At 47.4% G+C, this 25,087-nt stretch overlaps 1 protein-coding gene across 2 annotated transcripts in view; it reads right to left on the bottom strand.

Annotated features, from left to right (window-relative positions):
- The window catches only part of ADAMTS13 (ADAM metallopeptidase with thrombospondin type 1 motif 13), a 447,185-nt gene that overhangs the window by 194,551 nt on the left and 227,547 nt on the right, over positions 1–25,087 (bottom strand). The gene's annotated exons all lie outside the window — the stretch shown is intronic.

Below are 25,087 nucleotides of genomic sequence, written 5' to 3'. Positions count from 1 at the left end.
GGAAGATGGTTTGGAAGGCCCACCCTGTGGTCGGGCGTCAAGGCTCTTGATTGAGGAGAGGGAATGCTGGTTCCGAGCTTGGCCGGTGCACAGTGGCTTCAAATAAGGGGGTGAGCTCTCCAGATCTTGGTGGTGGGCAGATGTGTGGGGCGTAGGTCCCGGTGGGTAGATAGATTGTTGTGCGCCCGCTTGGGACTGGGCCAGGGAGAAAGAGCGGGTGATACAGTGGGCCGGGGCGCCCCAGGAAATACGCAGCCAAGTCGCTTCTGTAGCTGAGGGGGGGCTTCCCCTCCGGAGTCAGGGGTAGCCCGGGGCGGCCAGGCCCGGGGGTTAGCCTAGCCGCGTCGAGGGGCGTCGGTGAGGGCCTTAGGCCGGGGCTCCAGGTGGGCGGCGTTGGTTCGTGGTGCGTAGGTCAGGCCCTCCTCGGGGCTTGCAGCTGTGGACCCCCCAACGCGGCCAGGCCAGGACCACCCCTCCTCCGTGGACCCAGGCCCGGATCCCCTGGTGGGGATGATAATGGGAGGGGACCTCCAGGTCCCGGGCCAGGACGGAGGCCCCAGACGTCGGTATGGGCCGGGGCGCCGCAGGAATGCGGTGTATGGGGTCAGGATCTCCGGGTATTGGTCGGGTAGCGAGGAGTGGAGGCTGGAGCCCGCTCCTGGATCGCCGGGGGGATGGAGGGGAGTGGGGGGTGGTGTGGCCCCCACCTCAGGTGCTGTGGCAGGTCTGGAGGGCTCCTCTCGTGTGGCCCCGGAGGGATGGGAGGCCAGCCCCCCACCCGGGTCCTCACCCCCAGCAGCCCCTACCTGATAGGCACCGTCCGTGCCGTTCTTCGTCGGGTAGCCGCGGGCAGGCCTGGGCCGGTAGCGCGGGAAGCGGAGGCCCCCCGCGGGCGGCTCAGCTGCGCAGCGGTCGCTTCAGGGAGACCACCGGAGGAAAAGTCCGGGGGGGCTGGTGCCACTCCGCCGCGCCCCGGGCACTCGAGGAGCTGAGCCGCGTCCGGATGCGGCTTCAAGGAGCTCTCTTCGCCCTCCTGGGCTGGGGGATGAGCTCGGCCGCCATCTTGGGAATTCGTCGCTGAGGACGGCTCGGGAAGCCGGGGCAAATAACTTCGTCCCCGCTGGGCGTTATGATCCCCGCTTCAGCCTGTATGAGCCCCAGGCCATCCGACGTCCATAGGATCAGCCGGGCTCCGGTATCGAGGCGTAGAGCCGCATTAGGGGCCCAGAAGCGGCGGGCCTCGCACGGCGGGCCTCAGGGGAGCAGCCACATCGCTGGCGCTCCAAGCCACGCCCCCCCAAGGTAAGGATTTTTGTAACTGCTCACTCTCAGAGGGTAGTTACCAATTAACTCTGTTACAAATAAGTACATTGTTCAACAATTGTTCTCTTTTCAAGGTAGACCCCTTAAATTATCCAGCCCTTCTCAATTCCAGTACATGAGTTCTCTCAGAGGCAGAAGAGGCAACTTAGTGGTCTAGGAGCCAGCTGTAGACAGGCTGAGATAGGGATTAGTTACAGGAACAGTCAGAGTTCCTGAGGAAGACTGTTCAAACAAGTAATCTCACTTTCAAAGTTAGTTGAGGGTCAAGGAACTTCAGAGAAGACACCCTAGGAGGATTCCGCAGGGACGCTGGGTGAACTGGATGAGAGGACTCCCGATCACAGGCAACACCCGAAAGCTACACAGGAATCACAAGAGACGTAAGGTAAGTAATGCCCAAGTCAGCACAGTACCTCAGCATAGAAGAAGAGTTTGCAGCAGGACGACTTCAGGATCTGCAGCGAAAAACCCGGTCACTGGATTCCTTGTTATGAAGACTAAAGACAGGACCCTGGATGGGCTTTTCGAGCAGGGATCAACGCAGAAAGCTCCAGGCAAGAGTTTCTTCATGGCTGCACATGGCACTGTGGTTTTGGCACCCTTTTCAGGAGCCAGAAGAAGACTGAATATTGCTGGTCGGATTCTCGTTGTTTGCAAGGTCCAGCATTCTGGTGAGGGGACTTTTCAGATTCACATATCTTGAGTTCCAGCAGGATGCCTACAAGGTTTCAGCAAGATTCGGAATTAGGAAGACCGTGCACTGCACAATGGCTCGAGGTCCTAGGGTATTGGGGTATTGCAGCCCTGCAAGGTCGCAGCATGATGTGGGATGGCTCAAAATGCAGGTCTTCTTGAGTCTAGTGGGTCCCATCAGCCTCTGGGGCGGGGCCATTGTTTTCGGAGTCCCCAGGTCGATTGGAAGGAAGGGTAACAGCAAGCTCCAGTTACACAGCAGGCTCTCTGGTAGCTGGACATCGTCCCAGCCACGTTTTCTTCATTATTCTCTTTGGTTTTGGTTCCAGTGGTTGACTACCTCTTCAGCTTCCGAGATCGGGCCTTTATGCACGAACCCAGGCAATCAAACAGTCATGCAGCATTCAAACTTGTGGGGTTGTCAGTCTTTTCACGACAGCCAGCCTCCGAGTTTGAACTGGATTCTAGCAGTCAAGCTGGAAGACAAAGGGCTGCAGAGTGTTGGACTCCTCCCTCGCTTCCTGCCTTCACAGACACTCTGGAGCCTGGGCAGGGAGTCCACAGGACTCCTGCCAAAGATAGAATTGGCACAAAGGAATTTTTTCCACCCTGGAGGTCAGGGGAAGGAACAAGAAAGGACAAGGAACACTAAAATGACAATAAAAGAAGAAAGGGTCCATTTTGGTAAAATGGGCCCTATGGGTGCCTTTACCAGGGCTGTGCCAACAACCTGTGGTAAAGGTGCACTGAATTAATAAAATGGTTCACTGCCACCAGCCATTAAAGGTACGTTTGTCCTTGTAACATAAATGTTACATTTAGAATGAGAAAGGGGATACCCAGTATCTCCCCAGCACTCCACATAGGGAGTGGGGGGCAGTGCCGGTCTCACCTAATAAAACGTAAAAGGGATCCAAAGATCCTTTCTACCTTTGGTAACTGTGTTCTCACAAGGTTAGCCAGAGAAAGTTAAAAGGGAAGCCCCAATGGCAACCCAACAACAATAGGCAATATGTGGCAAAAGTTGTCAAAGAGGATCAAATTAAAAATACACTGTGGAGAGTCTCAACAATGACACCCATAAAAAGAGTAAAAGGCTGACTGTGGAAAAAGGTTCCCACTCACTGGGGTATAGGGAAAAATAATCTACCAGTCCAGCAAAATGTTCTGGGTCGACACAGTTAAGGAAGATCTATCATTGCTATGAAAATCTAACCCGGTGTCCATAAATAGCCCCTTATTGGACAATTATCGAGAATTCCTGAAGGCTTTGAAGGAAGTATGACAGACCAGACTTAACTTATACTGCACAAGAGTCACTGTTGGGCATGTGCCAAGGATCAGCTAGCTTGGTAACATATGTGGCTAAATTCAAGCCAACAGCTGCTGAAGCAGTTTGGCTCAAATCTGCACAATATGCCCCCTTTCAACAAGGACTTCATGAGGAGTTAAAAGATGAGTTGGCCAGAGTGCCATGGCCACCTACCCCGAGTGTCTTGATTGCTATGGTTCTGCAGTTGGACTATAGGCTACAAGAGAGACGTGCAGAGAGGAAGAAGAATCATCTTCTCCCAAACAGACGGGTGTCTAATTTTTGTCCTCCAAAAAAGGCTAGCACATCAGATGTTGAACCAACACAAATAGGAGCAGCCAGGGGTCCACTGTCCAATGAAGAACAAAGAAGGAGACACGCTCAAGGGTTATGTATGTATTGTGTGTCTAAAAATCATCTAGTGCGGGAATGTCCAGTGGCTCCTCCTCGACGATCTGGAAATGCTTTTGCCCGACCCTAGAAGGGACTTCGGATCGGGTGAAATAACCCAGCCCCTTGATCATGCATACAGAACGTCTCTCAGCAACCAAATACAACCTGTGAGTAGTCAGAAATAAATGAAAGCCGGGCGCAAAGTTGTCATGTGACTTTTATTCAACTTAAATGGGCTGGGAAAATGCCCCTCTGGCCCTATTCAAATGAGGAGTGTCCCTACTTAAGTACCAAAAACTAAGGATCTGTCTTTGTCAGGATGTCATAAATCATAAGCCGTCCTTGTGTCCAAACATTCTATCCTGACCCTCACACTAAAACAAAATAATAACGTGACAAGGGAAATATCTATAACCTGGCATTTGCAAAAAGTGTTCTTAAATAAAAGTACAATAGCTCCAATATAAATGTTCTCCAAAAATGGAAAAGACCTTAATTCCAGAGGATGATTACCTTCCCCTGGATTCTTTACTGGTATCACAGATGTCACTGGTCGAACAGGGAATCGTACAAAAATGTCGACCTGGGAACTGCGACGGCCGAAAATGCCGACTTTTATTTTTCTTTTTAACCCCTCCCTTACACCATATATATATGTGGGGTGGTTTAAGGTATGATATTAATATGGGGGCTGCGGGGGGTCTCCTCCCGCATATGTATGTGGTGTAAAGGGTTAAAAAAAGAAAAAGTCGGCATTTTCGGCCATCGCAGTGATCACATAGATCCGTCGAACAGTTTTTTATGCCTTCCTTGGCCCACTACAATCCTGTTAGATGAACGCAGTTAACCTTTTAAGTTCCTCTGTAACAAAAGTTCCTTATTTTAACACAAGTTCCTTCTTTGTTTAACAAACACTGTTTCTGCTTGACACTCCTTGTAGGTTTGCAATTTGCCTGGTATACTTCCCTGCCAGGACTCTTTATGCACTTCCAACTGCATGGTGTACTCTCCTTCAAGGACTTCTCTTGCACTTACAAATGCCTGGCCTACTTTCCTGCCAGGAGTTCTCTTGTATTCACAACTGCCTGGTGTACTCCCCTGTCAAGTTCTCATGTACTCATAACTCCCTGGTATATTTCCTTGCCAGGACTTCTCATATCTTCTAGTTCCTTTTTATATTCAAGTAGCATATAGTTTTCTTGTTGGCTTGGTACATCTATTTGACAAACAATCTTATTACTTTACTTTCTGTAATTTTACAACGTTCAAAATCTCCTGCCCTTTCGATTCATAAACAATCTTCTCCTCATTTCACTTTCTGTAACTTCACAATGTTCTTTGCTCTTTGGCGCAGTTGCCGAAACGCTCCGTAGTTCCCACTCGGCTCTGGCAAACTCACTGGCTCTCTGTAGCATTTTCGTGCTTCCTCGTGCTTACGTGGCATACCTTCACTGCTTGCTCCCCACTCTGGGCAGCTCTGAGATCTCTCCAGGCTCTCTCACGGCTCTGCTCCTGCAAGCTGGCTTCTCTTCAGCTTGCGGCAAGGACAACGCTGCTTCTCTTGGCTGCTGGATTCCCAGGGTTCCTATTGTTTCCCTGGCATGCCTCGTTCGCACCAGGTTTCTTTCCTTCTCTGCCGGCGAGCTCCTTCACTCCGCCACACTGGCTTGCACCTCCAGTTTCTGCACACATACTCGTGCCTCCAGCCTCAGTCTGCATTCACTAGAGAAGTCACATCTTCTCCCGAGCTCCCTCTTACCATTCAGTTCACATTTTTAAAGGTCCAGTGCACAGGTGCTTTCATCCAACAACTAGCACGCTCATTACGCTTGCTTCTCTGTGTCAATTCCTTCATCATCCTCACCTCAGTACTTAGGTGGTTTTGTGAATTGAAGTTCCCTGATATTAACTGAGGTTTTAGGAAGTTGGGGGAATTAAAGTCCATTGATGGTTTCTGATACATAATTCTTAGAGAGTCTTTTCCGAATATTCCACATGGAAGATCAATTCTACCTGAAGGAGAACTATAACTGAAAGTTTTTTTTTGGAGCTTTTACTCTTCAGGTTATGGATTGAAGTGTGGCCTAAAGGGTGATGGAAAAAGGTTTCTTTCCTTTCCTTACAGGGGAGAACAGATGTATGGCAATAGGCCTTTAGGGTATTGGGTAACAGGGAGTCTTCCTCATGGAAAAATGGAGGATACTGCGTCCTATCGAATGAAGCCATGAAATCTCCCTAATGGCTATCTCCCCCCATGTGATCCTCCATCATACAGCCACCCCCAGGGTCAGGATCAGGTAGCGGCTGCCGTCCCTTGGCCACGTGAGAAGGGTCACCGCCAGGAGAACAGTGATTAATTCACTGGATTAATCACAAACCTCTTAGTCTTAAAGTCCAATTGTGGAGTGGTTCTATGTCTACTTGCACCACTGCTCTGGTGGATTGCGGAGCCGCCGGTATGTTTATGGATAAAGAATGGGCTGAAGCCCGAATGGTCCCTGCTCCAAACAAAAAGATTTCCCAGGCAGTAGAAGATATAGACAGCTAACCCTGAAGCTCCGGTCCTTGAACAGCTAATACAGGACCTTTGACACTGAGTAAAACAACATCAAGGAGTAGTATCATTTGATTTAATCAAGGCTGCATATTTTCCAGTTGTTTTAGAATGTACAATCCTCACATCGGCTGGGCTGCTAATACCTTATTTCTAGGATCCAAATATTGTGTTGATTATTGTCTGAATAATGAATGCAGCTACCAAAAACCTGATCAAGTAGAAAAAGAAAAAGAAAACATAGATATGGTTCAGACGATTACCAATCTCAACCTAATACCCTTAAAGTATTAGGACTATCAGGACATTTTTACAGACACTGATGACAAAGACTTACCCCTGCACCATCCTGAAGACTGCAACATTGATCTCGTCCTCGGAATGACAGTTCCTTTTGGATGTAGGTACGTTCTCTCACTCCCAGAAAAAGAGGCATTGAAAGACTATTTAACGAAAAACAAAAGGACGGTTCTTATAGCCTAATCCAAATCCTATAGTGGTTTGTGGGAGGGGAATCCCTTTCTTCATCCCAAAAAAGGAAATAACAGAATTAAGACCTTGTTTGGATTTTCAAGGTCTTAATTGTACCATGGTTAAAAACAAATACCCATTAATGCTAATACAGGATATCCTAGAGGCCGTCCGAGAGGCACAGATCTATACAAAATTGGACATGCACTGGGAATATCACCTCATTAGAATCAAATCGGGTGACGAATGGAAGACTGCTTTCTGGACACCTTTTTCAGCCATATTGAATATAGGGTCATGCCCTTTGGTCTGACCAATGCCCCTTCTATATTCCAATTAATTATCAACCATTTATTCTCAGATATGCAGTACCATCATGTCATAGTTTACCTGGATGATACCCTGGTATTTTCCAGATCTATCCAAAAACATCCATCACATGTTATCCACATAGGACATCTGCGAGGAAATCATCTTCTGGTGAAACCCGAAAATGTTCTTTTGATATTTTTTCTGTACCATATTTGGGTTACATCCTGTCTAAAGATGGAATTGAAATGGATTCCCCGAAAGACAACAGCTACCATTGACTGGCTCTCTCCCGAGAACATCAAGGAAATATAACGATTTTTAGTCCTGGCAAACTTCTCCAGGAAGTTCCTCGCAGACGTTTCATGGCCATCGTTACCCATCACCCAGCTCTTGAAGAAGGATGGGCATTTCACATGGACCTCAGAAACTGAAGAAGCCTTCAAACAACTTACACTAGTTTCTTGTATTGCTCCAATCCTAAGGCAACCTGACGCAGACTGGGCCACAGGAGCTGTACTCAAACCAAGACAGGACGATGCGTGTGAACATTCTATTGCTTGCATATCCAGGACACAGAACGAAATTACAATTTTTTTTAAAAAGAACTTTCGGCCATACGTTCTGCCTGTAAATAATGGATGCATCTCCTATTAGGGGCCCCTCTACATAGCATTGAGATATGCACAGACCACCGCAATCTCTGGACTTTGCAACAGTTTGAAGGTGTCAACAGTCAACAAGCCTGTCAGGCATACTTCTTTTTATCTTATTAATTTTTTGTTACGTTCATTCTTTCATCTCAAAATCATGTGTCAGATGCCCTGTTCAGACCATGTTTCCAGGTTCCATCTCATCCTCCCGCGGTCCTACTGATCAAGTGGTTTATCATGACTGTTAACACATTCCTCCAGAGAATCAGACAGGCAACCCAAAACACAGTCAGAACTGATGAAAGTCTTGCTAACCCACTATATCACTTGGTGGAATGTCTTTATATACCTGCTTCCAGGCTACAACAAGAAGTACTTACACTATGTCATGATACCAAGTTTGTCGACACTGGGGCGTTAGAAATACCAGAGAAAAGTTACAGCATCATTTTTGTTGGCCAGCCATGAATCAACATGCCGGCAATATGTGTCCTTGTGTCATGTACGCTATGACAACAAATCCATCTTCAAATGAGCCCATTCCGGATCCTGCAACATATTAATCCTGTTGCATTCAAGGCTGCAACTACCTACCTCATGGGAGAGGGTCCGTCCTTTTTTTCATGCATCACTCCAAAGAACATCGTACCTAATCCCTTTCTGACAGATCGTATCAGTTCTCCTCCCCTGCCTCTGGTAGACATCGATGGACATTGTGAGGAATCTGAGGGCATCCTCACTTCTTCTCCCCCACGATCCCCCCCTCAGGTGTCCAGGGAAAGGCCATCGCTTTTGGATCCCGACCCTGGGGGTGGATATGCAAGGAAGGATCACCTGGGTGGAGGGGAGTGGGGAGAGGAAGTCTTTGGGTGAGACATGGTATCTCCCTTTGCCTGGTCAAAGTGAACCATCTATTCCCCATGCCTTTATGGGCTGTTGTCAGTTTTTTTCTCTTTCTTCTACCCAAAATGTCCTACTGACAGTTCACCTTAATAATGGGATGAGGAGGAAACACCCGGGAGGTATGCACACTTCCATTAATTCAAACTTCCCTAAACACAACTTTGGTACCGAGACGAGGAATAGGGTCTTGGAGGAGTTCACTTGTAATAGCCAGGCATATCCAGGTAATAGGTTTCACCATGGTCAAGCAAGTAAAGTTAAGGACTCACACCTGAAGTCATTTTCAATGTCCAAGGTGTACACAAATGGGGACCGCCCAGCACAAGGAGAGAGGCAGCCTGGAGAAGCGGAGCAGGCTGGAGAGGAACCGGCAGGAGAAAAGCGGTGCAGAACAGGAGTGCGAGGGAGACGGCAGGGCCAAAGCTGGCCATGAGAGGGTCTGAGATCCTGCTGCCCTCCCTGCCAAGTGCTCAAAGCAGTAGCTGTGGACCACCAAAACCTACTGATCATTGCAGGTCTCTGGGAGAGCAAGTGGTGCTTTCAGAAGCTTCTGCTGGGTAAGAGCGGAGCTATATGCTACATCATTCCGTGAAAGAAAGGCAGAGCGAATCGAAATCGGGAAACGAAGCCAGGACACCCAAGGGGGCTACCGCATAACACATGTGAGTGAAAAGAAGGGAACACTCATACCAGGACACTCCGGGGATTGGAAGCGAGCGTGTATGGATGCTGAACAAGCTGAGAACTGTTATATGTACTATGGAAGGCCAAAGCAAGTATATTTGAATACCGAACAAGCTGCAAGCTATTAACAGAGCTTTTGAAAGTTGAAACACGTAACATTGAATAATGAAGAGACTCAAAGACATATTTGGATACCATATAGAACAAAAGCAAGTGATGAGCACTTATGAACGAAATAAAATCAAGGTGGTACTAATGGGAATTACCACGGAATGAGATGTGTGAGCCACAAGTGGTGGCCAAGTTAAAAGATTGCTAAGAAAGATATGAGATGTGAAACTGAGCACTGGCCAAATACAAAACAATTCAAGGAACTACAGGTTAAGAGAGAGAAAACCTGTATTGACAAATGCTCAAAGAAATACAGAAAGGATACTGAAGTGCAGAGGGGTATCGGTTGCATGTAATGGGTAGACCATGTGTTCTCGACAACTGCACCTAGACCGAGTGACCCCTACTTGGAGAAAAATCAAGGGAAGCAAATGTCAAGACGTTTGTGTTTGGCAACAGTTGTTGAGGTGAATTGTAAATGAAGAAACCAAGAAATCAATGTGAACTATTGAAAAGCCTGGATGACCAAGATTTGAATCAGTATTGTTGGGAAAGCTGGAAGATTTGAACGGATATTGGTTTTGAAAGCTGGAAGAGTTGAACTCTTGTGGAAGAGAACTACGAGACTTTGTAAACTGTGCTGAACTCTTGTCGAAGGGAACCTTGAGATTTTGTCAACTGTGTTGAACTCTTGGGGAAGGGGACCCTGAGGCCTTGTGGAACTGTTCTGAACTTGGGAAAGGGGAATCTGAGTACAAGGCAAGAGCTGGAAGAAGCTCAGAACTTTATGTTTTAACACTATGGGCCTCATTACACGTTAGGCGGTAAGGGTTTACCGGTACCGGTAAGGGCACCGGTACCGGTAAACCCTTACCGCCTTACTACGAGTTCCCTTTGCGGGACCCGACCTTAATGGCTGGTTTTACCAGCCGTTAAAGTAGGGCGCCGCAAAGGGACCTTGGAGCTAATTACGGTACCGCAATTTGCGGTACCGTAATTAGCGCCTTCCACATTCCCATTATGCCCTAGGGGGGCAAAAATGGGAATGGGGAAGTGCCTTGGTGAATGGGGAATTACCGCCCCCGCTCACCTTGGAGTAGGGTGGTAATTCCGCCATCCACCAAGGCGGACACGGCAAAATACCGGCGGCAACCATGGCGCTAACAGCGCCATGGTTACCGCCTACCGTGTAATGAGGCCCTATATCTTTTGCTGCTGATATCCCTGCACATTGTATACAGTTAGTTGTGAGGGCAAGTATGGGTTTTGGACACAGACAGACTTTTGATTTGAATTTACGGACGCAGTCTATCCTTAGTTTTCTTTAGGTAGGGAAATCCCACCTTAGCAGACGGCAAAGTAGAGTTTAATCTATCCTGACATTTAAGAAAATAAAGCTTTCGATTAGAAAGTTGAGTCTGTTGTCTGTCTTTTACTTCAGCATGGCTTCACAACATCCGGAATATGCGATTTCTGGAATCTGTGACTCCCGTATATCTTGTTGACTGGAAGGGATATGGACCTCGCAAATGAACTTGCGTGAAGAAGTCCGATGTTCATGCCCCCAGGCTGGCTTGTTGTTTCTATCGTTTACACCCTGACAAACCTGAACCACGTCCTCCTGCAGCGGGGCATGCTGTCAGGAAACAATTTTCCTTCCTACACCATAGATGGTCTCTATGGAGACGCGTACACCATCATGGCATACGCTATTGACATTTAGTTGTTGGTTGGGTTCACGGTGACGCCCATGCAACATCGCGCGGCTTCCTACTTCCGGATATCAACCCCGCGAATGGCAGGGAAGCAGCGTCACAACTCTCTGTGTTGCCTTGGCACTCTGTGAGTAGCAGTGCTTCCTTTTCTCTACTTACATGTTTCCTGGATACTTTCTTCGTTTTGGTTCTGTTTTCTTCTTCTTCCCTCATTTTCTATGCCCGGAGTTGGTTCCTGCTCACCCCTGATTTGAGTCCTGGTTCCTCCTGCTCTTGGATTCATCTCCTCTTCAATGTACTTTGTGCCCTTGTGTAATTCTTAAACCTAGGTTTGTGTGTTTTTAACATTTTACACCCCATATTGTGCATTGCATTTTGTGCCCTTGTCTGATTTTCAAACCTATGTGTGTGTTTTTAACATCTTAGGCCCATATTTTGCATTGCATTTTGGGCCCATCCTATAATTACTAGGCCACCTGGTGAGTTTGGGCTAGGACTGTGCAGTGCAACCACCCCTCTTTCCTTCATCTATCCTCTGCCACCCTAACAGCACTTACCATCTCTCCTATCTTCTTTAACTGGTACTCTATCACCTATCCTCCCTCTCTCACAAAGTCTGGAAGGAGAAAGCACAAAAGGACATCCTAAACTCCAACCCTGGCCTAGCCCTCACAAACACCTATGTCAGTGCAACCCCCAGATGGGTCTTCACCGATATCCTCTTCATTGTCCCCTCCCCATATCTATGGACTCCTCATCTCATCTCTACTCTTTCTCCATTCACATCCTCTCCCATTAATGGTGGCACCATGCGGGAAGTACTCTTGGCAGGCTTCTCTTCTTCCCACTGTATCATTAATGTCTACCACAATGGCACTATCTTAGTTCAGGGTCCTCAACCCAACCTCCTTCTCTTTGACCGGTTCCTGCCGTCTCTCATTAACTTCCTTCCCTCACCTGCCTCTCCCCCAACCACCCTCTCTGTCCCCCCACCTCTGACTGGTGTATCACCCCCCTCTACTCCTCCTCCGAAAACCGTCAAAGGCGGAGACCTCCTTCACGTAGCCACACTTAACGCCCGCTCAGCCAACAAACACTCCACCAACATCTGCCTCCTGCTTGAAGATATTGCAAAACCGGGAGCCACTGAAGAGATTTTAGGGAAGGAGAGATGCAGTTCCTGGGCTTGAGGCCAAGGATAAGTCTTGCTGCCCTATTCTGGGTTAGCTGGAGGGGTCTCAGAGTGGAGGAAGGTAGATGCAGGAGCAGGCTATTGCAATAGTCAAGCCTAGAGAGAACCAGAGCTCTGGCAACATTGAGCTTCTGGGAAAAGTGAGAAAAGGAGAATTCCTTTGAGAAGGAAGAGTTGAAAGTTGGACTTCTTGGCAATCTCCTGAATGTGAGGGAGGAAGGAAAGAGAGGAGTCGAAGATGACGCTAAGGATTCTGGCTTCAGATGAAGGAGAAGGGGGAGAGCCCATAGAAGATGGCCAGAGTGAGGGGAAGAAAGAGGGAGTGGGGTCCCAATAGGAAGGATCTCAGTCTGGCTGGCATTGCGGCAGAGATTGTTGAAAGTGCACCAGAACTGGATGGAAGATAGGCAGTCAGGGTTGACGGAAGGTGCAAGAGTGTTAGCAGGAAGTTTGAAAAAGAGTTGTGTGTCATCTGCGTAAAACTGGAAGATGGGGGAGAAGGAGAAAATGAGTAGGGCCAGTTGAGTGAGGTAAATGTTGAAGAGCCAGAGCCAGAGGTTGGAGCCCTGGAGGACCCTACAGGTGGAGATGGAGGCAGATGAGGAGAAGATGCCCAGAATAACCTGGGATGAACGGTCAGTTAGGAAGGAGGTCAGCCAGTCCAGTGCCCGCTCCGAGGTACCCATGTATCCTGGAGCCATTTTATGAGGATGGAGTGGTTGACCATGTCAAAGGCAGAGGAGAGATTGAGTAAACGGAGGACAGCTGGAGAGTTAGTCCAGAGATGCGAGCAGTTTTTCACAGGTGTTCAGAAGAGCAGTTTCCGTGCCTCTGGATGCTCGGAATCCAGATTGGTGGTCGTGGAGTCCGCCAAGTTCAGTGGGTGAGGTAAGTTGGGGGAAGGCCAGCTTCTCCAGGAGTTTCCCAAGGAAGGGGGTGATAGAAATAATGTGTTAGTTGGCTGGACAGGTAGGGTCTGCTGAAGGTTTTTTCAGGAGGGTGCGCACATGGGAGTGCTTAAGGGAGGAGGGGAAAGAACCAGTAGCAAAAGAATGGTTGCAGGAATCAACAAGTGCAGGTGCAAGAGAGCCAATGCTGCCCTTGATGGTTCTGGAGGAGCAAGGGGGAACCTGTTTGGATGAGACCTTCATAGAGCGGACAACTCTGGTGACCTCATCAGATCAGGTGTGAGAGGCGAGAAGGAGGAGAGAGAGGAGGGTGGGGTGCCATAGGAGGCAAGGGATTATGGGAGGGGATTGGGTAGGGGGTAGCAAGGGAGCTCAGGGTGTCCAGAGTTTTAGTGGTGAGGTGTGTGGCCAGTGCATTGCAGAGGGCCTGGGATGGATGAGGGGAGGAGGAGACTGCAGAAGGGTTGGCTAGTTCCCTGCAGATTTGAAAGGGGTCAGCCGTGTTGTTGCATGCCCCAGATACCCGTGCCTGGAAGTGGATCCTTTTCTTGACACAGATGGAGAGTCTGTGTTGCCTTTGTAGCAGGCAGCAGGCCAGTTTGTTAGAGGGTGAGCATGATGTTTGCCACTTCTGTTCCGCAGCTCTTCACTTGCGTTTCAGGGCTGCAAGTTCTGAGTCATACCAGGTATTACGCTTGGTGGAAGGTTTCAGGTGGATCCTCATAACTAGGGCAAGGATGTCCAGAGTGTTGGTAATGGCCTGATGGAGGTTGCTGAGAGCTGAGTCAGAAGTAGCGTCTGGGGTGGGGGGTGGTGGGTGAGGGGGGATGAAGGTGGATGTGAAGGCAGCAGCTGACACTCATTTCATCGGACGGATGTTCGTGAACGAGGTTGGCAGGGCTGGAGGAGGTGCAGTCAGAGGGCCGAGGGGACCCAGGTAAAAGTAGAGGAGAGAGTTGTCTGTCATCCAGGAGAGAGGTATGATCAGTGGGGGGGGAGTGAAAGACCAGAGTGTATGAGGGTGTCAAAAGTTTGTCCTGCCGTGTGGGAAGGACCAGAAGGGCGAATTGAGAGGGAGAGTAGTGTGCAGATGTCAAGAAAGAGAGTAGATGCTGTGATAAAGGAGTCCAAGTGAATGTTGGAGGTGCCCAAGAGAAGGAGTTTAGAGGTGGTTGAGAGGAGCAGAAATCCGCCCATTCAGAGAGGAACAGGGTGGTAGCACCAGGTGGCCTGTATATCGTGGCAAAGGTCAGAGAGGAGGAGGGAGAGATGACCAACTTGCAAACCAGGCTCTCAAAGGAAGAGTAAGACTGGGTAGGTTTGATGGAGGAAGGAAGCCATTCCGGGAAGATTAAGGCAACCCCACCACCAGAACGGTTAGGTCGTGGCTTGGAAATTATCTTATAGCCATCGGGGGGAGAATGGAGTTAAAAGCAGTGACTGAGCTGGCATTGAACCATGTCTCAGTAAGAGCGAGAATGTCGAGGTCATCTGAAGCCAGAAACCTTGGCGTCATCTTCGACTCCTCTCTTTCCTTCCTCCCTCACATTCAGAAGATTGCCAAGAAGTCCAACTTTCAACTCTTCCTTCTCGAAAGATTTGTCCCTTTTCTCACTTTCCCCCGGAAGCTCAATGTTGCCAGAGCTCTGGTTCTCTCTAGGCTTGACTATTGCAATAGCCTGCTCCTGCATCTACCTTCTTTCACTCTGCGACCCCTCCAGCTAACCCAGAATAGGGCAGCAAGACTTATCCTTGGCCTCAAGCCCAGGGACCGCATCTCTCCTGCCCTAAAAACTCTTCAGTGGCTCCCGGTTTTGGCAAGGATTATATTCAAATCCCTCTCTATCATCCATATGGCTGTCTGGGGCCGGGGATCATGTTATCTGCAACTTGCTCTTACTAAATACTCTCCCTCTAGACCTCTACGTTCCTCTGGGACCAACTCTGTGTGTGTTAAGCGTTTTGCTAAACAAAACAGAGGGCCGGTGGCCGATCTTTCTTCAGCAGGCTCCCTCTTATGGAACAGCTTGCCCCTTCCTCTTCGTCGTGAGCCAGACCTCCTCAAATTCCAGAAGCTCCTCAAGACTTTCCTTTTCACCTCCCCCTTCGCTCTTTCCCTCCTCTGCTAATCTCACAGTCGCTGTTATTGGTGACTAGGGCCCTTATGTCTCCTTCAGGGGCCCTGGCCTCCCACACCCAATCACCTTCAACTACTGCCTACACACACTTGCCTTGGCACTTACTGGCCTTCGTCACTGTAGCCCCGCACTTGCTCATTTATTTTTTACAGATAAAAGTTCCCTAGCACTTCCTACACTGGACACTTACACCTACTGCTCACTCACGAGCACCGGTACTCAAGCACTTACCCCCCTCTCCCTCTTCCCTGCTCCTCTCTCTGCACTTGCATGCTCTGAATGCCCACAGGGCCTAGTAGGTTTGCATTTATCCTCCAGTGTATTAATTGTTTTCTATCCCATGTTCCCTCCCTGCTGCCCTGTGGGCGCTTTGAAACACAATTAACTCACAGTTACCAAGGCAGGGGGATACCTTTTCATACCTGCATTTTCTTTTGCGAGATCAGCACATCCCACCTTATCTGGAGTGCTGAGGGGAGACATTGCATCTCTTTTCTCGACTCTCCAGTAACTTTTTGGTTACTGTGACAGGTCCTCTGATCAGGCTGGTGGCAGTGTAACTTTCTGCATGACTTTTTGTGAACTTCTGTCGCAGGCTGTTATCGCAGCTGCGGTAGGGGACACAATGCTGGGATACCCTTGGGTTTGGGCGTATAACAAATGCAATACATACATACATAAATAAATAAATAAATAAACAAACAAACAAACAAACAAATAAATAAATAAGGCTCACCATTGACTCAAAATTGTGGCTGTATTTTTCTAAGCCCTGAAAAAGATGACTTGTACTTTCTGATGTCTTCTTCTACCTTTCTGGGTGGGGGAAGATGCTCTGGTCTCTTTGTCTTTGCCAGGTTTCCAAAGTAAAACCTGCAAAGGGTCCCTGAGTGACTGGCAGGATAGAAGTGGGGATGGTGACCGAACCTCCCCTGTCCTTTGTCTTGCAGTGTGCCTGAATGAAACCAGTTAAGACTGGCAGACTGGCTGACCCCAATGGACAACTACCCCCCCAGGTTTGTATGGTGCATGGATCTTAATTGGTCGACTCAGCCAGTGCTCCTGGATACATTCCGAGGTCCCAGAGCTGAGAGTCGACCACTGGAACAGAAGATTCCAAAGAAGAAGTAGAAGGACGTCTCCAGCCACTTTCAGTGACCACCAGTGTCTACTGAGTAACTGCTGCTGCCCCGACCTCAACTTCTAAGCAACACGGGAAGATCTGAACATGACGACTTCCTCCCTGGGACTGGTGGGCCTAACCAGCTCCACAATGAACTGCATTCTGCACCATCCCTGGAAGAGCTGCAACCTCCACGACCTGCAATTCACCAATACCCGGGATCCTGTGCTGCATCGCTGTGCATCGTCCACCGATATGTGGTTTCATCTGGAACTTTGTGGGCATCCGTCTAGGCCTACAGTGACCCAAGCCCTGTCCCCAAAGTCCCCTCACATGAGACGAGGACAGAGAAAAGGAGAAGAGTCTACCGCTGCGACAACCGGCCTTCAATAAAGCCCAAAAAAGGCACCAACAAGTCAGAACCGAGAAAATCCTTTGCTGGGCATCCGTCTGCCCAAGAGCTGTCACCTGATCCACTGAAGCCCCTTTCTTCGGTCACAAAGACTGAGAAACCTGTGACCGGGTCTGCTGTCAGCTCACCTCTGTAACCGTCCTGCAGCGGCCGCTTCTTCGCTTGAAGGTACTGTTCTGCTCCTAGTAAAACTGGGCAATGCAGATAGCTTGTTTCTTGCACTCCTCCGGGTCTCTCTTTGGTCCTTGGGGCGACCCTGCAAGGGAACATCCTGATTTCCTTGCCTTGTAAAACCTAACTTTTACCTACCTGCAACAACTCAAGAGATCTTGCTGGATTCTACCTCTTTGAACCTGGTATCCTGTTTTCCTGTCTTTTCTATTCAACCACTGGTCCCTGGTGGCCCAGTATCCCCTCTAGACTTCGAGAGACTCTCATAAGGGTGAACTCTTTAAGACAGGCATAGACAAAGTTACTAAAAGTTATCACAATTTGGAAAGGTTTGCATTTATGTTTCAGATAGCTTAACTATGTGATTTTTTTGTGAAAAAGCTATTATGATATGACTACAACTGTGGTTTACTATCCTAAGATTATTGAAAGTGTTCTTCTATTGTTTTACTGTGTTATAGTACTTACTTTACTTGAGAGTTACAACAGTGGGCCTCATTATGAGTTTGGAGGTAGCCATGCCGTTTTTAGCGGCATGGCTACCCCCAAACTCGGGTCCGGGTCCCGCAAAATGGGAATTACTGGGCCATTCTGAACTTTGCGGGCCCGGTAATTCCCATTACCGGGCCCCAGACCTGGTACGTCCCCATTCACATTGGAGCCCCCATAGGGCTCAATGGGAATGGGGAGGATGCTAACAACGGACCCGTTAATGACAGGTCCGTTGTTAGCATCCTGTCTTGCTAGCGGGTGCCGCTCTGCACGTCTGGTCTAGACAGGTGTACAGAGTGGAACCCGCTGCAGAACTCGTAATGTGGCGGCCCGGTATGAACAGTGCCGGTCCCTTACCGGCCAGGCCCCCCCCCTGTGAAACCCTGTGCCCCCCCTTGCGCCCCCCCTACCTAAGACGAGCAGTGACCATGTTATCCCCCTACTTTTGTCTGTGCCCCCCTACTTTTGTCTTTGTCCCCCTCTGTGCCCCTCCTAAATTTGATTCCTGGCAACGCCACTGAGTATGAACCTTCTGATCGGAGATTGAGTGGGAGGGTGTGCCATTGCTTGGCTGCAATGACAGGGAAGCTTGAGCTGCCTGCTTTGGCACGTTTGAAAGTGGGATAAACTAGCCTTTGTGCATAGGGTGTTCTGACGGGCCTGGTTGATTGCGGTTTGGAGAATCTTTGGGACAGGTAGGGCAGTGCTGACTTGCAGATGCATCTGTGGGTAATGGTTAGGGTCTTGAAGAGAATTACTTCCCGGATAGGGAGCCAGTGTACCTTCCTGCGGGCAGCTGATATGTGTTCAGTTTTGGGGAAGTTGAGGGCAGCTCTAAGGGCATTATTTTGTATGACTTGCAGTTTTTTTTAGATTGTAGGATGAGGTGTCGGCAAATAGAGCATTGCAATAGTCTAATCTAGCGCCCACCACGGCGCATGCGATCGTGAGGCAGCTATCTGGCAATAGGAAGGGTCTTGAGGCGTTAAGGAGTTTTGTGGTGTATGCAGCTGAAGAGGCGATGGCGTTGACTTGTCTGATGAGTGTAAGAGATGCATCTAGGTGGACTCCCAGGGTTTTTACTGAGGGTGAGACTGGGATAGCGATGCTACTGATAAAGAAGGTCGAGTATTCAGGGTTCAGTTTGTTCAGAGCTGTTGGGTGTCCTGTGATAAGGAGTTCTGTTGTGCCATTGTTCAAGCAGAGGCCGTGGGTGGCCACCCATGCTTGAATTATGGTGAAGGTAGAGTTTAGTGTGGCAGCATCTTCTGAATAGGTGCCAGCGAGGGGGAGGAGAATTTGGGTATCGTCTACGTAATTTGTATATGCAATGTCAAGGGAGTCAAGGAGGTTCGAAGAGGGGCTTTGTGAATATGTTATAGAGTCTGGGGGAAACACATGAGCCTTAGGGGACTCTGCAGTTGATAGGTGAAGGTGTAGTGCTAGCATTCTCAGAGAAGACTTTAATTCTTCTACCTTCTAGGAAGGCGGCTATCCATGCTGTTGCTTCTGGTGAGAAGGAAGCTGCTTGGGTAAGGTGTCGGCAGAGTATGCTGTGGTCAACTAAGTCAAACGCTGCTGACAGGTCTGGTAGCAGCAAGAGGGCAAGTTTACCTTTATCCCTGATATCATCTATCTGATTTTTTAAATCAAGGAGGGCTGATTTGGTTCCGTGGCCAGGGCGGAAACCGGATTGGCGGATTCCGAGTATCTGGTTTGTTTCTAAGTGTTGCTGTATTTGGACGTATGCTACTCTGTCAAGTATTTTTAACAGGAAGGGGACCGACGTGATGGGGTTGTAGTTATTGGGGTATGTTGGATCAAGGGTTGGTTTTTTAGTAGCGGTAAGACCAATTCTTCTTTGAGGCTAGCGGGTGCCACACTAGATGGGCAGGAGGAATGTATGACTCCCGTGATAAACGAGGGCCAAAGTTTCAGCGCAGTCTTTGAACAGGGGGGCTGGGCATATGTCGCCTTTGCATTTAGATGGATTAATGTTTTCAGGATGTTTAGGGTGTCTTGGTCGGAGATGGAATTGAATTTGAATAGCGGTGGGGTGGAATTAATTTCACACATGCAGGCATGTGAAGGGACAAGGGCCCTCCCAACTCCCAGAGCCTGCCTCTTGGAATCCCTATGGTATGCCTCCCACCCCAGGCTGAGAGGGGTCCCCCAACCCCTCTTGACAGGGTCAGACCTCAGACCCGATCACAACATGTGTAACCAATGAATCCCACACACATCTCTCAGATATCCTCCACCCGTGAAGGTGACCTGAGAAAAAGGTTTGCAAGTCAAAATTTAGCAAGAGACAATGGAAGGTTTGCATACTGGGGTACAAAAGCATGGAACAAGCTCCCAGTGGACAGATCATGAAGAAACTCCAAAATCTATCTCCTTTTAATAATAGGTGGCCCTCTCGCTTAAGTGTGTGCCCTCTCATTTCTCATTTTTCTTTTTGACCACGTTTGGTCTCTCCACTGTGGTAGAGCTTAAGTGAAAGATCAGTGCCTAGAGGCACATTAACTTTGCTTTGGTGCTATATAATTCTACCCAGTCACTCAAAGCCCCAAACATTAATTACATTTGTACACTTTCAGATTTGAACTGTTAAGTGAGGTGAACGTTTCCTTTAAGCATTACCCTTCCCCACTGAACCCGCAACATCACTTGGTGCCATAATGACTGACATTAAGTCTGGCAAATGTGCATCAAATAATAAAGGGTAGTTCTGAAATGAGAACACATGAACATTCAGTGCAGTGTCTGCATCCCTACCCCTTAGGGATCAGTAGCTTCCACTTCTACCCACATCTCAGCTTCTACCACCTTACCCTCTTTATATCAGCTTCTTTGTATACACCATTCAGACTGCCAGATGAATCAGCACGTGCAAAACAAGCATTGGCGAAGCCAACAGCTATCTTTTGTGCAGGCATGGGATAGGCATTTACCAGGCACTGTCATTATGGTACCACCTGGACATAAGATTGCCAGGGCTGAAAAATGGTGTTATGGGAATTTGTTAGCAGTGCCTGGCAAATACCTATACACAGGTCCGAAATGTTGGCTTTGTCAATGCGTTTAACAAGGCTTCAGTGCGAGGAACAGATATATATCATGTGGTTGAAGGTACACTTGGTTAAGACATTTTTATCACACCAGTAGCAAATGTATTGCTGCAATTAAGTTAATAACTCTCAGTAGACCGCTTGGAAATAACAGTGGTAGCTCACAGTCTTGTTACTGCTTGATAGAGCTATCTCAAAGCGATTCCGGGAGAATGTGCTTTGGACGGGGAGGAGCAGGTAATGGGTCAGAATGGTCACTGGCATTCGAATGACCATGGGCAGTCAATGGGTGGATAACTAGGCAAACAACACCTATAAGCTGTGCGTCCATCCTCACATGTCATCTGCTTCCTAGCTGCACTCCAAAGTCATCATTTTGGCTTATAGGTGAAGTTCAGCTCCACCTAATAGCCAGATCTATGAAATGGGGGTGGTATAAGGCGCCATTGTGGAATACATAGACCTTAAGAGGCTAGAGACCAGTGGCCTAATTAGAAATGTGTATTCTTTATAAGAACAACTCTAAAGAGAACTTCCCTGTGAGTCAACATCGTAGATGTATCTCAGAAACACATTCCTTGTATCTCTGCACCACATTACCTGTATCTCAACATTACATTTCCCGTATCACAGCATCACATTACCCGTATCACAGCATCACTTTACCCGTATCTCACCATCACATTACCTGTATCTCACCATCACATTAACCATATCACAGCATCGCATTACCAGTATCTCACCATCACATTACCCATATCACAGCATTGCATTACCAGTATCTCACCATCACATTACCCATATCACAGCATTGCATTACCAGTATCTCACCATCACATTACCCATATCACAGCATTGCATTACCAGTATCTCACCATCACATTACCCATATCACAGTCACACATTGCCTGTATCTCACCATCACATTACTCATATCTCAACATCACATTACCTGTATCTCACCATCACATTACCGTATCTCACCATCACATTAGCCTTATCACAGCATCACATTACCAGTATCTCAACATCACATTACTCATATCTCAACATCACATTACCGTATATCACCATCACATTAGCCTTATCACAGCATCACATTACCAGTATCTCACCATCACATTAGCCTTATCACAGCATCACATTACCAGTATCTCACCATCACATTACTCATTTCTCAACATCACATTACCAGTATCTCACCATCACATTACCCATATCACAGCATCGCATTACCAGTATCTCACCATCACATTACCCATATCACAGCATCACATTACCAGTATCTCACCATCACATTACCCATATCACAGCATCACATTACCAGTATCTCACCATCACATTACCCATATCACAGCATCACATTACCAGTATCTAAGCATCACATTACCTCTACTTCAGCATCACATTACCCGTATCTCACCATCACATTACCCGTATCTCACCATCACATTACTCATATCTCAACATCACATTACCCATATCACAGCATCGCATTACCAGTATCTCACCATCACATTATCCTTATCACAGCATCATATTACCAGTATCTCACCATCACATTACCCATATCAAAGCATCGCATTACCAGTATCTCAGCATCACATTACCCATATCACAGCATCGCATTACCAGTATCTCAGCATCACATTACCTCTACTTCACCATCACATTGCCTGTATTTCACCATCACATTACCCATATCACAGCATCGCATTACCAGTATCTCAGCATCACATTACCTCTGCTTCAACATCACATTGCCTGTATCTCACCATCACATTACCCATATCACAACATCGCATTACCAGTATCTCAGCATCACATTACCTCTACTTCAACATCACATTGCCTGTATCTAACCATCACATTACCTGTATCTCACCATCACATTACCGTATCTCACCATCACATTAGCCTTATCACAGCATCACATTACCAGTATCTCACCATCACATTACTCATATCTCAACATCACATTACCTGTATCTCACCATCACATTACCGTATCTCACCATCACATTAGCCTTATCACAGCATCACATTACCAGTATCTCACCATCACATTACTCATATCTCAACATCACATTACCGTATCTCACCATCACATTAGCCTTATCACAGCATCGCATTACCAGTATCTCACCATCACATGACCTGTATCTCACCATCACATTACTCATATCTCAACATCACATTACCGTATCTCACCATCACATTACCCATATCAGAGCATCCCATTACCAGTATCTCACCATCACATTACCCATATCACAGCATCACATTACCAGTATCTCACCATAACATTACCCATATCACAGCATCGCATTACCTGTATCTCAGCATCACATTGCCTGTATCTCACCATAACATTGCCTGTATCTCACCATAACATTGCCTGTATCTCACCATCACATTACCTGTATCTCACCATCACATTACCTGTATCTCACCATCATATCATCACATTACCCGTATCTCACCATCACATTACCAGTATCTCACCATCACATTACCAGTATCTCACCATCACATTACTCATATCTCAACATCACATTAACTGTATCTCAACATCACATTACCGTATCTCACCATCACATTAGCCTTATCACAGCATCGCATTACCAGTATCTCACCATCACATGACCTGTATCTCACCACCACATTACTCATATCTCAACATCACATTACCGTATCTCACCATCACATTACCCATATCACAGCATCACATTACCAGTATCTCACCATCACATTACCCATATCACAGCATCACATTACCAGTATCTCACCATCACATTATCCATATCACAGCATCGCATTACCAGTATCTCAGCATCACATTACCTCTACTTCAACATCACATTGCCTGTATCTCAACATCACATTACCCGCATCTCAGGATCACATTAGCCTTATCACAGCATCATATTACCAGTATCTCACCATCACATTACTCATATCTCACCATCACATTACGCATATCTCACCATCACATTACGCATATCTCACCATCACATTACCCATATCACAGCATCACATTACCCGTATCTCAGGATCACAGAACATCCATCATAAATCTCTGTTTCTATATCTACACATTGCATTTGTCTCGGCATCCCACCACCTGTGTCTCAACATGTCAAGGCCTGCATTTCAACATCTCATCACTTGAATGTCATTGCTTATATCTCAACTTCTCACAACCTCAAGTTCAACTTCTTATAAAATATTTCTTTATCTTATTACCTGTATCTCAATGTCTACTAAAATTGCAACTCAGCTTTTTCGCCACCTGTATCTCAACAGGTCATCTCGCACTCTCAACACGTCCTCTACGTCTTCGTTTCAAACCCTCTAGTCCAGTGTCTCATCACCTGCATCGTAAGGTCCAATTAAATGCACCTCAACATCCCACCAATTCTATTTTCAATTTCTCACCACTGGTCTCTGGAGGTCTCATTGCATGCATTCTAACCCCTCTTCCCATGCTTCTAATGCCACATCGCTTGCATATCAAGGTCGGGTCACCTGCATTCTAATCTATTGCCTTCATTTGAGTCTCATGTTAACATCTTATCATCTGTATCTCAATTCCTCACCACCTGTGTTGGAATGCCTTATTGCCTGTGCTTTAACATTTCACCACCTGTATTTTCTCAATGTTTCATTATCCGCATCATAACGTCTCCTCACCTGTGTTTGAATGACTCTTTACCTGCATCCCAATATCCCATCACCTGTATATCACTGCTGTATCTGAATTTCAGATCACCTACAGCTTAACATTCCACCACCTGTACGTCAAAGTATCACCCCCTGTATCTAAATGTTTCATCGCCTGAATCTTAGCATCTGCATTTCAACATATCATCAACTGTATCTCAATATCTCATTGTCTGCATGTTAACATTTCATTGCATGTATATCAAGATCTCATCAACTGCATTTCGATGTCTCATTGCCTGTATCTTAGCATGTCATCCCTTGCATCTCATCTCATCACCTGTAACTCACTCTGTCAACAACTGGATCTCAATGGCTCGTCAACAGCATCTCAATGTCTCATTGCCTGCATTTTAGCATCTCAATACTTGCATCTTAACATCTCACCACCTGTATTCCCATGGCTCATCAATTGTAACTCAATGTCTCATTGCTGCCTGCATCTTAGCATCTCAACTCCTGCATGTTAAGAACTCATCGCCTGCAACTCAATGGGCCTCATTACAACTCCGGCAGTAGCTGTCCCGGTAAAAATAGCATGCTGCTGCCGGAGTTGTGTTTTTCTTCCGGCGTCTGGCTTTAGGGAATCACCGGGGCATTACAGCCCCAGCGGTCCGTGAATCCAGGTGTCAGAAAATGTAACCTCCCCATTCCCATTGAGTCCTATAGGTCCTATAGGTCCTATAAGACTCAATGGGAATGGGGAGGACGGTAGCACTGACACCATTCAGAATGG

The sequence above is a fragment of the Ambystoma mexicanum genome, chromosome 8 (assembly GCF_040938575.1).
Source record: "Ambystoma mexicanum isolate Mex_15411 chromosome 8, UKY_AmexF1_1, whole genome shotgun sequence".
Taxonomy (NCBI): domain Eukaryota; kingdom Metazoa; phylum Chordata; class Amphibia; order Caudata; family Ambystomatidae; genus Ambystoma; species Ambystoma mexicanum.
The sequence above is the reverse complement of the archived record's forward strand: the minus strand, read 5'-3'. Positions and strand labels throughout refer to the sequence as shown.